The sequence below is a fragment of the Nicotiana attenuata genome, unplaced genomic scaffold, assembly GCF_001879085.1.
Source record: "Nicotiana attenuata strain UT unplaced genomic scaffold, NIATTr2, whole genome shotgun sequence".
Taxonomy (NCBI): Eukaryota; Viridiplantae; Streptophyta; class Magnoliopsida; order Solanales; family Solanaceae; genus Nicotiana; species Nicotiana attenuata.
In genome coordinates this window covers 68,722-86,547 of record NW_017671385.1, presented here as the reverse complement: position 1 = coordinate 86,547, position 17,826 = coordinate 68,722, and the positions used below count along the sequence as shown (strand labels likewise).

General features: G+C 37.2%; 1 long non-coding RNA gene across 1 annotated transcript; it reads left to right on the top strand.

The window, feature by feature from the left end:
* Positions 1 to 957: 957 nt before the first annotated feature.
* LOC109207972 lies at positions 958 to 2,676 on the top strand. Its single transcript, XR_002065090.1, has 2 exons — positions 958 to 1,414; positions 2,589 to 2,676. It is a non-coding gene; the product is annotated as an uncharacterized LOC109207972 (long non-coding RNA).
* The last annotated feature ends 15,150 nt before the right edge of the window (positions 2,677 to 17,826 follow it).

Genomic DNA, 17,826 nt, shown 5'->3' with positions numbered 1-17,826 from the left:
TTTTACGAGTAATTTGAAACGAAAATTTTGAAAAATAGCTTTTTGGAGTTTTTTAAATTTTCGAAAAATCTGAAATTCAACTTCAAGTGAAATTTGAACTTCACATGGAGAAACACGGATTCCGAACAAAATTTCGAAAAAAGTGAAAAATTTCTTATGTGAAAAAACAGGCCCTAAATATATTTGCTTAAAGACATCTGTGAGCATGTGATTTTTGCCATGCTTAATTTACTCCTACAAATCCATTAAAATTAGGATTTTCCCTTTAATTATTTGATTTCTAGGAATTAATTGCATAATTTTGGTGTCTTGTTTGCATTTTTTGTCTGCGCATTTTTATTCATAAAAAAAAAATAAAAAAATATGTTGCATTTTTAATTCATAAAAATACAAAAAAATGTATAGCATTTTAATTCATAAAAAATACAAAATATGTTGCATTTTTTGCATTTAGGCATTTAATTTCACAATTCTAGTATTAATTAGGTATTAATTTAGTTTTAAAATAAAAAGAAAATTGCAAAAATAGAGTTTTGAATATTTTAGGGAATACATAGTCTAATTATGTCCTTGTTTTAGCATAAGCAATAAATAAACAAATATATATAAATACAAAAAGAGAAAAAGAATTAATAAAGTTGGTCTTGTTAAAGGACCCAAAATTTGGGCCAAAATACAATTCTAGCCCAAAAGAGGACCCAAAATTCGGCCAAGACCCAGCCCAAACATCCCTGATCCGGTCCAGCACCCCCCAACCCCAAAACGACGTAGTTTAGTTGGTGTAACCTTTGATCTATTTTGATCCAACGATCCGGAACTCAACCATCAATTAATATATATATGTCCTAACCATACCCCACCCCCCATTCACTCATCTCTCTCACACCCCACTCCCTTCCCCACCGGAAATCCCCACCTCCACAGCCCCACCGCATCTCCGCCCCCTCCCGCCTTCCGCCGCCGCCCGCCGCCGGCCGGAAATCGCCTCCGCCGGCGGCGGTGCTCCAAATAACCCAAAAAATACACCATGGAATCCTCTCATCCTCCTCTTTCCAACCCCCAACCTAATTTCCCTCAAATCACAACCAAAATGCTCGGATTTCAAATCTAAAATCCGGCCAAAACCCTACCTTCTCCAAACTCAACCAAATTAACACCATACACTCCCCTCACCCTCCTCATTCCAAATCTCCAAACAACAACCTTCAAAACTTAACCAAAATACTTGAATTTTAAATCTAAAACCAACGAAACCCTAGTTCAAAATCTTTGAGATTCTCGACCCTAATATCCTTAACCAGGTGTCTTCTTGTGAAGACACATGGTTAGGTATATTACGGGTCAAGAATCTTAAAAAAAGATTCGCGTGTCCGGGGATCGAATCAAGTTTGGCCGCCTCTAGATACCAAAAACAGTGAGTTTTCCCTTTTCCTTTTTCCTATTCTTATTTTTTTTTTCTCATTTTTTTTGCTTCTGTTCCGTTTTTTTTTTTGTTGTTTATTATTTTTTTTGTTGTTTTGTTTTGTTTGATTGTTTCGTTCTGATTTTCATTTTTTGTGTTCTGTTTTATGTTCTTTTTTGTTTGTTTGTTTTTAAGTTTTTAGTTAGTTTTACTTTAGATTGAAAATTAGTAGTAATTTTCTTTAAAATTGTTATCATTGATTTATTTAGTAGTTGATTAGTATTAGTAATTAATTTAGTTCATAATTAAGTTTTAATTTGAATATCAGTAATTGTTTGTTTAATATTTGTGTTTTAAATTTTGTTTAGGTATTGTTTAATTAAATTAGCATTTTCTGTTATTATAATTAATTTAATGTTCTTGTAGGCTTATTGATTTGGTTATAGCTGATAGTTTTAGTCTAGCTTGGTAATTTTAGACTAGTAAAAGGGTAGTATAGGCATGGGTAAAGGGTAGTTTTTTAGGATTTGGTAAATTTCAGAATATTTCAAGGGTAGTTTAGGGATTTTAGATTAAAAAAAGGCATCAAATCTGTTAGGAAGAAGGTACTAGAAGATAAGAGAATATTTTTCTGTTAGGGGTGAACAGATTTTAGATATTTTAGAGGGGTAAAAAGGGTAAAACAAGCCAAAAAAGAGGGGTAGAAAAGGGATTAAATAGCTAGGCAAAAATCTGCCATAAGAGTGTATATATAGACCATTAGTATTGATTAAAAAGGAGGAGGAAATCTGGAAACAGTAGAAGGAGAAAATCTAAAACAGTAAAAAAAAGGAGAGAGCTAAGAATCTGAAGAAAACAAAAAAAAAAACAGCACGGTTGAGAATTTCTCATTTTTCATTGACTTTAGTTTTTTTTTTTTCTAATTTTAAAATTTCTAATTTGTTGTTGTTGAGACACTCCTTGATTTTGAAGTATTGGAGATGGTTTGAATTTGGTTCCAAGCTGGTTTGGAGTTTTGCTGTTCGAGTTACTGTTTTATTGGGTCTTCCGAGATATTTTTGGTTCAAGCTATTTGAGTATTGCAATTTGTGGGATTGTGGGCTAAATTCTCTGTTCTGGTGTGTTGAATCTGGGTTCTAGTTGCTGTCTACTGCTGAAACTCACCTCTTTCTATTCTTATTTCCAGGTATCTTTCCTAGCCCAATGAACCATGACTAAGTGCTAATCATGTAACTCAGTGACTATGATGGAATACAAATTGCATTTCGATTCAACCTCTGTTTCTGTTTCCTCTTTTGTATTACGTTATATGTGAGCCTCCAATATTAGGCATTAGATAGTTGGCTTAGCATGCTATGGATTTGGTTCTATATTTGTGTTTAAACTTTTTTTTTTTATGATTAAATGGTATAATTAGAGAGTACACGAATAGGAGTTGTATACCTTTCTTTGGACAAACAGATCATGGACTTTAATTGGTAGTTCTATTTTAATTTTATATCTTTATAAGTTCATTTTAATCTAGTGAATCAATTTGCAAAATCAAACTATGTTCAAACGCTATTCTGTAAATTATCAAAATCAAACGCTATATAATTGAACATAGTTTGATTTTGATATCAATTTGATTAAAAAAAATCAAAATTGAATATTTGAATAAAATTGATAGCGTTTGTGCAAATTTGTTTACAGAATCCCTGGTCATGCTTTTGTGCAAATTGAGATGACTTTTGTGTGGGCCGTAAGCATGTGGAAACTATTTTCTAAATTAAAACAAGTTTGGGCCCTTCAAGGGTTCAAGATGCAGTCCCGTTCAAAGTACAAATCTGAGGCCCGTTTCCCTGGGTCACGTTTGGGCTGAATTCATACCCTGGACCTTTAATAATTGGCCCAGTGCTTCGTCACTGCCCTTGTATCACCTGATTACTTGAAGTGTGGATCGCAAGTGTCTGCTTAAATAATCTCGGTCAATAGTTTTATTAATTAAAATCTCGGAAGCTTAATTTGGCCACCTTGTTATTTTGGAATTAAGGCGCGTCATGCCAAACAAAAGTGACAATTGAATGGCCCTCGTTTAATTAATCTTGTCTATGCTTAGAAATCGAGGCGTGCCATTTAGCAAATTTCCATGGCCCTCGCAAATTGCAAATACAAAACTACTTTATGCACGGTAGTTTAATAATCTTACCTTCCTAACTACGGGTGCACATTTATGTGACCCAAATCCAAATCTCAACAAGGTTGAAATGTGCCAAAAATCACGGGCGTACTGGTGCGACGTGGTTTGAGATATATTTTTACGATGTTGCAAGTCTTATAAGAAATATAAATAAAAGCGGTTTTTAATTTAAAATTCGCATAAGTTAAAACATGTATTAAAATCAGATTTTTAGCCAATTATAATAATTTAAGCGACCGTGCTAGAACCACGGGACCCGGGGGTGCCTAACACCTTCCCTCGGGTCAACAGAATTCCTTACACAGAATCTCTGGTTCGCAGACTCCAATTTGGGATTTAAACTAAATCGGTGACTCGGGACACCAAAAACCTGTCCTTTCCCGAGTAGCGACTCTAAAAAATAAATAAATAATCCCATTTCGAATAATGTCACTTTAAATGGAAAAACTCCCTTACACACTATCCTTCGGGGGTAGGTGTGTAAAAAAAGGAGGTGTGACAGGGTACCGTACCACAGTCCGCACATCAACTGGGCCAACTCCCTATTTACTGGTTTATAGTACCAAAGATGTCATTCCAGCTGAGGTAGAAACTTCTTTAAGGATCATACAAGAAGCCGAACTCAGTGATGTAGAATGGATAAGAAGCCGATATAAGCAACTAGCCCTCTTAGACGGAAAAAGAATGAATGCAGTATGTCACGGTCAGCTTTATCAAAACAGAATGTCCAGAGCTTTCAACAAAAGGGTCAGACCAAGACAATACGCACCGGGGCAACTGGTGCTGAAGCGGATCTTCCCGCATCAGGACGAAGCTAAAGGAAAATTTTCACCCAACTGGCAAGGTACTTGCATGGTTCACAGGGTACTAACAGGAGGAGCACTCATATTCGCAGAAATGGATGGAGAAGTTTGGCCAAAACCCATCAATTCAGATGCAGTAAAGAGATACTATGTTTTGATTGTTTACATTCAATTCATCTGGTGTAATTGAACTACGCTTGACCTGATTCCCGTTTAAGATGGGATACGCAGGCAACCCTGTGGGTTCGGTCATATCTTAATAAAATCTTCATTTCGCCCAGAACCAAAAACTAGGACAGAATTTTGAGGAGGACCCTCAAAATTCCGGAGCAAGTCCAGCCGGCGCCATCATATGCAAGACAGCCAGAAATCAGTTAAGTAACTGGGGATGAATTACCAGAGCAAATCCAACAAACTTCGTTGCATGCATAACGGCCGAAGGATCATTTACCAAACTGGGGTAGAATTTTGAGGAGGACCCTCAAAATTCTAGTGCAAGAAAGCCGCAATGTCTCTAAAGTGTTATACTCATTAGTTCATCCAATTTACTTGATATCATGTACCATTATGTTTTCTAAAGCAACTCTATTTTCATCAATAAGTGCATATTTTCAAAAACTTTATTTCCGTGACAGCCAAGTGTTACCCAGGGCAACTCAAATAGGGCCTCCAGAACGGAGCAAAGCAAAGCCAGCAGACAAAGGCACGAACCAACCTCCCCCTATAAAACATACGATTTTTCTTTGAGTGCAGGAACATCGAACATAATAGGAGTACTCACAAATATACACGTATCAATGTCACTATCCTCATGACAACCAGGCCATCAGACGCAAATATATCTCCAGCTAAGAAATATTCTACTCCTATCTGCTACTTGTTCACTGCATAAGGCTAAGCATCACCTTCTCTCTACACGAGACTAAGCTATGTATCAAATCTTGCATGAGGCTAAGCCATGCCTCCATATTTTCATAAGGCTAAGCGTTATCTTCTCTCTGCATGAGACTAAGCCTTGTCTCAAATCTTGCATGAGGCTAAGCCCTGCTTCTGCATTTGCACAAGGCTAAGCGCTGCCTTCTCTTTACATGAGACTAAGCCCTTTCTCAAATCTTGCATGAGGCTAAGCCATGCCTCCACATTTTCATAAGGCTAAGCGCTACCTTCTCTCTGCACGAGACTAAGCCCTGTCTCAAATCTTGCATGAGGCTAAGCCCTGCCTCCATATTTTCATAAGGCTAATGCTACCTTCTCTTTACATGAGACTAATCCCTGTCTCGAATCTTGCATGAGGCTAAGCCCTGCCTCCATATTTGCATAAGGCTAAGCACTGCCTTCTTTCTGCATGAGACTAAGCCCAGTCTCAAATCTTGCATGAGGCTAAGCCCTGCCTCCATATTAGCATAAGGTTAAGTGTTGCCTTCTCTTTACAAGAGACTAAGCCCTGTCTCAAATTTTGCATGAGGCTAAGCCCTGCCTCCATATTTTCATAAGGCTAAGCATTTCCTTCCCTTGCGTGAGACTAAACATTGTCTCCCTTTCTTGCACGAGGCTAAGCGCTGCCTCCCTATTTGCATAAGGCTAAGCACTGCCTTCTTATGGGACTAAGCATTGTCCTCCCTCGTATGGGACTAAGCATTGTCCTCCCTCGCATAAGTGTTGATCTATTCTAAACATTGCATTGTCTCCCTCTTTCGGGGCTAAGCTCTGCCCCCAAACTTTGCGCAAGGCTAAGCATTGCCTTGTTATTACCTTTGGTATCATGTCTTTGCATTTCATGGGCCAATATAGCCAACTTGTCCAAAGGCGTCATAGTCCGAAGGCATTATCCTCGTAGCCTGAAGACACCATGTCATGGACTGAGGATCTCCCAATATTGCACATCATTATTCAAAGGTGTCATAGTTCAAAGGCACCATTTTCATGGCCCGAGAACATCATTTCATGGCCTACAAATCTCTTATCTCATGATTCATGGCCCGGGACGTCATGGTCTAAGGACGTCATCTTCACTGTCCAAAGACAACCCTCATGGTCCAAAGGGCATTTGCGTCATGTTTAAATTTTTGCAGTAATCTACATATTGGCATGCGTTGTGTTTTAAGTCTTGCAGGAAATCCAGGAGGCAACCGTTCTTCAAACAGGAGCAACCTTCGCTCCGATTTCCGCTCGTACCACTTATACTCTGCCACTTAACCGATTCCCATCAATTACCTGCCTTTACTCTGTGACCGTTCAGATATTTGTCTTATGATACATCCATTACGCTTCAGACTCAGATTAATAACTCAGCATAAACCCATCTGATACCATCCTCTCCGAAAAAGGAACCTTTCTGAAACACACTACCATTCCTATAACAATCCTATCGGCTTCATTCACCGTCGGGCCCAGAACTACATATGGCCTGATTCCTGTAAAACCAGGGATATGTAGGCAGCTTAGAGACCATAGTGCAGCCTCAATTTTTCAATATTCGCCCGTTATTTTTATCTCTGTCAATTAGAAGAGATTGATTGATTTTATTAGGGTTCAAATTATATTTTTCTGCCGAGATTGGTGTTTCTCTGTGATTTTTACCTATTTTCCTTATTTGTGACTCCTAATTGCCACTACTTGCCTTAATTATTTTACTAAGCTTAATTTATGGGAGTTGATTGTTTTACCAACCCCTAGATGGTCTCTAATTTACCTGTTTACCTTATTTATGTGACTAAGTATCCTTTCTACTGGCCCGATTTTCGTGTTCTGACTTTTAGTTGACTCCTAGACCTATTATTTACCTTATTTAGACCTCAGTTTTGTGTTATTTTAGGCAATATCTCCATGACCTTGCCTGGGTTGATCCTCTTAAGCCCTAATTGACTGATTGATTAGTCTCTTTGCCTTATTTGTGAACTCTAAATTATTTTTTGCGTTATTTGTTTCACCCTGCTAAGTGCTATATAATTCCCCATTCAGACTTCTTTAAAAAACACACACACACATAGAAAGACACAGAAGCACACACAAACTCTTGCTCTTACACATTCCATTGCATTTCTTTCTGTTACTTGTGTTTGTTGCATTGTCTAGCCGGCTGAAAGCCAAGGCTAGACTCTTTGAACCTATTTGCTTCACTTTCCTGTTGCCATCTCTTAACTGGTATGTCTCCACTTCTGCTATCATTCAATATGCTATGTAATTAGACCTATGTTCCTCCTATTTACTGCTTCTAAACAGCATGTCTACCTCTATTATCATGTCTATCTGCTGTAGATATCAACATGCCTCTGTTTGCCCTTATGTTTCTGTTAACTAGCATGCTTTAACCCTTGTGAATTTGTCTTGTCCAATATGTCAATATGGTTCATAAACTTTAGCATTTTCCTGTTTCATCTAGGATACTTGTATACTTGTTTCTCAACTAGCATGTTTTCCTTCCTGCTTTATGTGTCTACCTTAACAGGTTCCTGATTAATTCATGACTTCTATGCTCTCAACTTTTGCTACCTTTTCTGTATGACTGTCGGATCAGTAACTTGATTCCAGCATGTTGTTCTCTGTTTAATATATGCCTATATGCTCACCTAGTAACAACTAATGAACTAAGTCAATCCCAGGCAATGTGAAACCTTGTTTGAATTGATTGTGACTCTATTTGACTACTGGAGTTCATGTCTGAACTCCATTTGCTGAGTGTGGTTCTGCTTGTAGTTCTTGTAATCTGGTAATCTGTTTCTATTCACTTCTAAAATCCAAACTGTTTTTCCCAGTGTGAGCAGGGTCCATGAGACTCCTCTAAACTCTGACACATTGGGGTTGGTTCTCCAATCCCTGAGGCCCTTGGGAACTTTGACACACCAGGAACCAGTTTTATGTGTTATGGATGGGCCATCACCATGCTTAGAGATGTTATGTTTGAAGGCTTGGTTCCCAGGTTGATATTGGGCCAATGAAGGCTCCCTATAGTATAATGGTTCTTTCACTGTGTAATTCATTCATATTGGTCTGTAATAATAATCTTTGTAAAAATAGAGATTGGGGTTATTAGTAAAGCTGGGAGGGATTTTTGTATATCTTTGTTGGGATCGGGTAGAAATCATGCCTATAGAATTGTTGTGAATATTTACATGCATTAGAAATTATGCCTATAGGCCTTATCTTCATATTTGTCCTTAATTTCCACTTTGCATCACTAGAAATCCTACTTCTAAGTCGTTTTCTCAATTCTACATCAATAATCATGTTTTCAAAACCTTCATGTATGCATTAGAAATCCTATTTCTAGGAATTTCCTTGTTGAACTCGCTTGGCAACTGATTAATGCTTTTACTCGCTTTGTTGAACTCGCTTGGCAACTGATTAATGCTTTTACTCGCCTAGAAATCATGCCTATAGGAAACACATATAAAATTAGTCTTGACACTTAGACACCATGCATATAGGAAATAAGTGTAAAAACAGCTTCAATACTTAGATATCATGTTTATAAGAAACGTGTATAAAATCAGTTTCTATGCCGTGAAATGACGCTTGTAATCAGTTTCAGCACCTAGAAAGCATGCCTATAGGGTCTAAAAGATAAAAATCCGCCTGTTTAAATTAATCACTGCTTTATAAAATTATGGTTTGATTAACATTTAGATACCATGTCTATAGGGTTCTGCCTGTTATCACTTAGGTAAGCCTGTAGGACAATTAAATCCTGGGTTTAAAATTGTGATTATCTTGCTGCTTGAAACGTGCGCAGATTCAATAAGTGATAAAAATCAGTAGGCAAACTGATAGGCACTCACTGCCTCGCCTAAATAAGACTGTTGTGTATTCTGTTTGTACTCATTTAGATATCCTGCCCATAGGACTCCTAAAATTATAAAAACTGCTTGTTTGAATGGTGTGCACTTGTTTTGTCTATTTGTGGAGGTAAATATGAGCCCCTTAACTGCTCTTTATGTGACAGTCCTACCTATCATTGTTTGTCGCTTAGATTTTCTCCTTTTAAGCAACATAAGTGAGTCTAGAACCACCTTGAATAGAGGTCCTAAACACATCCAGGACCACAGGTAAGGGACGGGTAGTGCACGCATAGGGCACATACGAGATGTTATTGGAACACTTAGGTAATAATCAAAAGGGAAGAGTAATTGGGTAGTAAGAGGAAATGATGACCTGTGCGCTAATGCTATGTGTAGTACCCCAACTTGGGGATGATTACCAAGTATTGCACATAAGTGATCCTATAGGCTAAGAATCCTAGGACCCCTTTTACTCCTTGTTTAAAAGTAATATCTGTTTGTTTATCTACCTATAAGACTAATTCGCTTAAATTGAGTTTAGCCGGGACCCACCGTTGTGGACCTAGAGGGGTGCCTAACACCTTCCTCTCAAGGTAATTTCGAGCCCTTACCCAATCTCTGGTGATGTATACTAGTTCATGAGTTATTTGCTCTAGGTGCCCTAACGCACCTTAATCCGTTAGGTGGCAACTCTTCAAATCTCATACCCAATTCCCAAAAGGAAAAGGAGTTGTCCCAAGATGTCGAAACCCGGACTCCGCGAGGAAAAAGAGGCGCGACACCAACCAATCCTAAAGCACAATACGAGCTTAGTCGAGCCCTCAAATCACATCAAACAACGCTAAAAACACAAATCACCCTCCAATCCGAAATTAATGAAGTTAAAACTTCAAATTTCCACAACCGATGCCGAAACCAACCAAATCATGTCCGGATGACCTCAAATTTTGCACAAAAGTCATATTCAACACTAAGGACCTACTCCAACTTTCGGAATCGGATTCCGATCCCAATATCAAAATTTCCACTACCAGCCCAAAACTCCAAAAATTCGACTTTTGCCATTTCAAGCCTAATTGAGCTACAGACCTCCAAAACACAATCCGAACACGCCCCTAAGCCCAAAATCACCTAACGGAGCTAGCGGAATCAACAGAATTCCATTGCGGAGTCGTCTTCAAGTTCTGACCACGGTCCAAATTCTAAAACTTAAGCCTCTGTTTAGGGACTAAGTGTCCCAAAACACTTCCAAAAACGATAATGAAACCTCCCGACAAGTCACAATAGTAAAAAAAGATATGGTGGAAGTAGTTAATAGGGGATCGGGGCTCTAATTCTCAAAACAACCGGTCGGGTTGTTACAAACCTGCACAACGCAAGGTACATCTCGCTGAAGCACCTGTGCTTATATAAGGCATCACGGGCAGCAGCCATTCTCGAGTTAAGGATTGGTTGGTTCTTTCGTGGTGGATTCGACCTTGGGTACTAATTAAGAGTACAAGGTGAGTTTTTATGGATATTTTAAGTTTATTACATCCTATTAACACTAGTATTAACATCATTCAATCTTTGAAATCCTTAGAAATCTTTTGAAGCTGTTCAAGAACACCAAATTTTCCAATCATTGTATTTTTAAGAAAAAGCTTCAAGAAGGTAATACTAATGCTTCAAGCTCATTTCTTATGAGTCGGTGATAGTAATTCTAATATTTGTTTCAAGTTGTTATGGTTGGATACTTGATTTCATAAACCCTAGTTCATGGGATGAATAGTGTTTGTGAGAAAATGAGGGAAAGATAAATAGTGTTCTTAGAAATGAAATTAAAGGATGCAATGAACCTATGGAATCATTTTTTAGCTTAGTTGGAAGTGTTCAACTACGTAATCACCAAATTGAATGTTTTGGAAATGTTGGTTAAGGAAGACGATGAATAGTAATTTGGCGGTGTTGGAGAATTAATGTAGTATCATTGATGACTTCAAATGAGTATTAAATTATAAGAGTGGAGTTGAATGTGCTAGTAAGTGAACCTATTAGACGATTTGAGCTGGAGGCTTGTATCTAACTCGTGAGCCATAAATGGATATTGATAAATATTTTTGAGTCATATTTTGATTGTAATTGGGATTGTAATTGTAGATATCAATTTGTTCGTGGAATATGAGCATTTTACTCAATGTTAATGTCGTAGGAGGATAGGTTGTGAATGTTAATAAAGCAAAAGTGAGTTTTAGAGCGTTGGGCATCGTCAAGTTGTTTGAAAGGCTTGGGAGCCGGCTATTGAAATTCGGAGCAAGGTAAGTCTCTTGTCTAATCCTGTGAGAGGAAAATTACCCCTAGGTGTTGTTATTGAAGTGTGCTACTTGTTGTGGGGGCTACGTACCCACGAGGGGACGAGAGTCCATACGTAGCTACATTCATGTTATTGTCCGGGTAGACTTAGGCTCATATCATGCTATAGCTGTACTATATGAGCAGTCTCTTGCCTATTAAATTCCTATATTTGACAACTTGAGACTAGACTTGCTATTATAGATACTTCACGAGTTTTATGATTAGTCACGAAATAATTGTACTCCTCTTGCGAAATGTTTTCCGCGATATATATAAGTTTCATTGAAGAGTTTTCGTTAAAGAAATTATAACTCACACGTTTATTCGTGAGTGGGGTCAAGTACCCGTTAAAGCTTCTTATTCTAATGGGATCGGCCGTTCGCCTCGGCAGGATTTATGTACCACACTCTCATGGTAACGGGCCATTCGCCTCGGGAGTTTAATAGATGCATCTATGATTCCTGCCGTTCGACCCTCGACAGTGCACATTTTAAATATTTATGTTGCATCAGGCCGTACGCCTCGGTATTTCTATAAAATATCCTCATGGAATCGTGCGTAATATTTTGCAAGAAGCCAGTGTATCTATGTGTTTTCCTGATTCGAATAATGACAACCTATTTGATGAGATCCACTATATCTATATATATGCTCCCCTAAGGAGGAAATTGCTAATGGAGAGCTTGAGTTTACTGCAAAGAGGATTGCACCACATATCTATTCTCATTTATTTCGTTTATTTGTTCTGCCTCATATCTGCTTATCATTACTGTACCTGATAGTATTGGACCACTAGTAAGTTTCGATGTCGATCCCTCATCACTACTACTCTAGAGTTAGGCTAGATACTTATTGGGTACACGTTGATTTACGTACTCATACTACACTTGTTGCACATTTTTGTGCAGGTACATATATGTCTGGTGGTCCTACGGGTGCGGAGGCACGGATGTTGCGGGGACTTACCGTCAGCTGCATTTCATGTTACGATTCGCAGCCATCAAAGTCTCCTTCAGAGTTATTTATATCTTCCCTATCTAATTTGTATTCTGGACATATGTTGTATTTTATTTTACTTCTTAGTTTATGCTCATGCACTTGTGAAACCGGGTTTTTGGGGTACTTATGAGTTGTTCAATATTATAGTGGTGAAAGCATTGTCATTTACTCTGTAAAGTTTATCTCTTACTATTTAATTGAAGAAAATTATGATTTCAAAAATACTAAAATGGGAAATTAAGTTAATAAATTATTGTTAGCTTTCCTGACAGAGGTGTTAGGCGCCATCACGACCTTTAAGGGGTTTTGGGTCGTGATAAATATAAAGCTCGGTTAGTAGGAAAAAGATTTTCTCAAAAACTAAATATAGATTATTTTGATACATTTGCACCAAAGACTAGAATTTCTTCTATTCGAGTTTTAACTGCCTTAGCTTCAATCCATATGCTTTTTAGCCATCAAATGGATGTCAAAACAGCTTTTTTAAATGGTGATTTGGAAGAAGAAATTATATGGTTCAACCTGAAGACTATATCATTCCTGGACAAGAAAATAAAGTTTGTAAATTAATTTAGTCTCTTTATGGCCTTAAACAAGCTCCTAAGCAGTGGTATGAGAAATTTGAACAAGTCTTACTGAGAGATAGTTTTTCTTCAGTGGAGGTGGATAAATGTATTTATACTAAAGTGTTAGACAATGATTATATGATAATATGTCTGTATATTGATGACATGCTTATATTTGGTACAAGTTTAAATATTGTACAAAATACTAAATTATTTTTGTCCTCTAATTTTGATACGAAAGATCTGGGTGAAGTAAATATGATATTGGGAGTTAAAGTTATAAGGAGTGAAGATGGCATAATGTTGTCACAATAACATTATGTTGGGAGACTTCTTAAGATGTTTGATTATTTTAATGTCACACAAGTGAGTACTCCTTTTGATGCTAACTCTCAGTTGATAATAAATAATGGTGATCCAGTTGCTCCATCTAAATATGCTCAGATTATTGGGAGTTTGATGCATGTAATAAATTTTACAAGGCCTGATATAGCCTATGTTGTGTGTAGACTAAGTAGATATACTCATAATCCCAAGAGAGAGCATTGGTGTACATTAGATAGACTAATGAAATATTTGAGAGGAACCATGAATTATGGTATCCTTTATAGTGGATTTCCTTCTACTTTAGAAGGGTACAATGATGTAAACCAGATCTCTAATTCAGATGAGACAAAATCCATAAGTGGTTATATATTCACCCTTGGTAGTGGTGCAATATTGTGGAAATCAGCTAAACAGACGATCATTGTTAGATCGACTATGGAATCAGAGTTTGTAGCTCTGGAGTTAGTTGGTCTGTGGCTGGGTGGCTAAAAAACTTCTTAGCTAATATTCCTTTAATAAAGTATGTATTGCCTCCTGTGTCTATGCATTGTGATTGTCAAGTGGCAATAGCTATTGCAAAGAATAAATCTTATAATTGTAAAACTAGACATATGAAATAGAGACATGATGTCATAAAATAGTTGTTGAGAGATGGAATAATTTCCATTGACTAGTAAAGTCAAAGATAAATTTGGTCGATCCTCTGACTAAACATGTGGGAAGAAAATTAATTCTTCAAACCTCAAAAGAGATGGGGTTAAGGCCGACATGTTGTCAATAGAGATGGTAACCCAACCTATGTGATTGGAGATCCCATGAAGTAGGTTCGTATGGGTAATAACAAGTCAATATTGACACTGAAGCACTAAAAGAGAGTGCATGACTGCTACTAATTGAGAGGCTTAGCTATAACTCTTAATGAATTCATATTCCATATGGATAGTGTATTTAAAAGCAGTATACACTTGATGAATTCACCTATATGAGAGTGGAGTAGGACCGCTCCTATGAGATTTTGGCCTAGTCTCTAGAGCTCTCGTGAAAAACTAGGCATGCGCATGGCCTAGTGGCGTAAAGCCGCGTTGAACATCAAAATTGTGAGGGTTGAAATGTGATTGATAAAATCTCTGATTTACAATAAGAATCATTGGTTCATAGAAATATTATATTTCACCAAAAATTCTGTGAGTTATATTTTATTTGTCTAAGTTTGGTTGTCCAAAAGACACCAAACCTATTACATTTGGACCATCCAAATCAGCAAGTTTATTTTTGAAGGTCTTTAAAATAGCGGGGGACTGTGGAAATAGTTTAAGGCCCATTGTCGACAAATTTCTTACACAAAACCATGTGGCAACCCTTCTAGAAACTGTGAGATAAATGGCAAGAAGCTTTTGAAAAGTGGCAATTGTATTTGCACATTCTTTCCTTTCAGCATATAGATCCATGCACATGTGCCTATAAATAGGCTCTCAGCTAGACAAGAAAATAATCATTAGCAAGAAAAAGAATTCCTTCTTCTTCTTTTCTTCTAATTTCATTATTCACCAGCTTCCCTTTTGTTAACTTTCTTTTGGTAGTTTTATTTCTCTTGTTCCCCTCTTTCAAATAGCTGGGTTTGTAATTTAACTTTTTTTATTCCTGTAACCTCTAAATAAATAGAGGTAGACTTGTTTAATCCTAGGGAGTTCATACTGCTGAAATAGTTTCTTAGGACAATGCCTAGCACGACTCAAGTCAACCCGTGTATCCGCTTACAAAGAATGTTGAAACAATGTTATTATTGAAATTTTTGCTATCATTTCCTACACTTTCATATGATGGTTGTGCTTTGCTTCTTTCTTGTCTGATTTTGCTAAACATTCATCTAAGGTTCTCTAGGTTAATTCTGAATCATGCTTCTTTTTTAAACTCTTTGGAATGGTTTACTATCCTATGGTGGTCAATCGTGCCACTCTTAAACTTAGTTTCTAGAATTACAAGCATAAAACTTGCCTTATAAGTGACTTGTGTGCCTTTCAATTCAGTCTGATCCTGTTTATATGTCTTAGCTAGAACTGTTGTTAGCTATAGCTTTAAGAACTAAGTGTTTAAGTTGTTTAATTAATTCTATGTGTATTTTGTCACCTGTATGGCTAAATTTGGCATGTGTTTGGGTAAGTAAGTTATTCGTTAAGCCTAGTGTTAGGCCATACATGTTGGGTTTGAGGATGGAACTCAGGTTGCTATGGTAAGCAAGTGTATGGTGTTGTTGTTGTGAAAAGATTAAGATAATTGAAGGCCTAGGACATCCCTGGTTGTTCTGTATTGGGCCTGCATTTGTTCTATTGGGATTGTAGTTGTTTCATTCTGTAACTAGTCAGATTTGGGTTTGTACTATTTCATTTGGGCCTATAATAATTTTTAATAATGAACAATGGGAAATTAATGAAAGGGGGTCTGGGGTATTTTAATTCTTACATAAAAGGATAGGAAACATGCCTATATGGTCTATGTGTTATATCATGCCTTATTTGTTATTTCGTTTAGTGTGTTACACACTAATAAGAATCATGCCTATAAGAATCATGCACACCTCACTTTTACATTGTTCAAATACATTAGTCCAAGTATTTTCCATACTCGTTTCTATGTTACTACTGTGCATCTAGACAATATGCCTATAGGATGTAATAACATATGCTTTGTTAATCTAGATACCATGCCTATAGGACTCTGACTAATCAGCGTACCGCCCATCTAGATATCATCACTATAGGATTTTACTCAACTAATCAATTACTTTGTTACTTCGTCACTTTCACTATACTGCCTCACTTAGATGCCATGCCTATAGGTATAAAGTTATAATTTCAGTTATCAAATATTAGAAATCCTACCTACAGGATATTGTCACCTGCCTAAGACACATGTCTAAAAAAATCAGCACTAGTATTTCAGAATTCTGGGATCGTTTCATCGCCTCATTGAGCCAACATTTAGAGATCATGCCTATAGGACTTACAATGCATGTAATCTGCCTATGCGTTAGTCTAAAAGCTATAGCACTCCCTGCATAATACTAGAAATTAGAATCACATAGAAACCATGCCTATAGGACTTAACGACTCAAATACGTCTTAGTCCTAAAGTTGTTTACTGCGGAACCGGAAATCTGTTTGTGTGCCTTTGTTGTTACGTGTGGAGGCTAACATGAGCCACTCGTTGCTATTATGTGCAGTCCTATTTGTTTTGAATGTGTGGTTTGTTTTATCATTTTGAGCAACCTATGTAAAGTCTAGAACTAGCTAAATAGTAGGTCCAAAGCCTCCTGGACCATAGGCATGGGATGTGTAGTGCACGCATAGGATGCGACCTAGAATTGAATTAGAGCATCTTTAAGTAACAACTTTAACATAGTAATTGGGTAGAAGGAGATGATAGTCTATGCCCGCTAAATAATATGAGAAACCCCTACCCTAAGGGAGTTGCGAAGTATTATTCAAGTTGCACGGGGTGATCCTTTAGGCTAAAAAACTTAGGACCCACCCTCCCCCCCTCCCCTTTATATGCTTACTGCTCACACTTAGTCATTAAATATAGACCAACATAGTTGTACCCCTTGTAATCTTTATGACTTGATTATTTATAGTTTAGTTCTTATGTTATTTTTCTCTACACTAGTTTATGTTATAATAGAACTTTCAACTTCCACATCTTTCCTCACCTAGCTTAATTTTATAATCCACATAGCATAAAATTTGGTCGGGACCCACCGTTGTGGACCTCAAAGAATGCCTAACACCTTCTCTTCGAAGTAATTTTAGCCCTTACCCGATCTTTGGTGACGTAGACTAGTCAAACAGAGATTTTTGCAAATAGGTGCCCTAACGCACCTTAAAATCGTTATGTGGAAACTCTTTTCTTTTAATACCCATTTAAAAAGAGTTGTCACACGTCGAAACCCGCTTTCGTGAGAAAATGGGGCACGACAGCATGGCGACTCTGCTGGGGATACGTAGGCTCATACCATAACGAAATTAACTTATGTGGATTATTTCCCTTATTTTTTCTATATTTGTCTAAATTGCTATGAAATGCACATCCCCTCCCTTATTTTCCTTTATCTGTTTAAATTGCTATGACATGCACATCCTTTCCCTTATTTTTCTTTATTTTCCTAAATTGCTATGACATGAACATCCCCTCCCTTATTTTCCTTTATCTATTTAAATTGCTATGACATGCACATCCCTTCCCTTATTTTCCTTTATTTCCCTAAATTGCTATGACATGAACATCCCCTCCCTGTTTCCCTTTATTGCTATGACATGTACGTCTTCTCCCTGTTTCTTTCATCTTGTCTAAGACTGTTGTATCATGACTCTTCTATCCCTATTAGCATTATTACGTTCTCGCACATTTTTTCATGAGTTAAACTGACTTCTGTCTTTTGTCT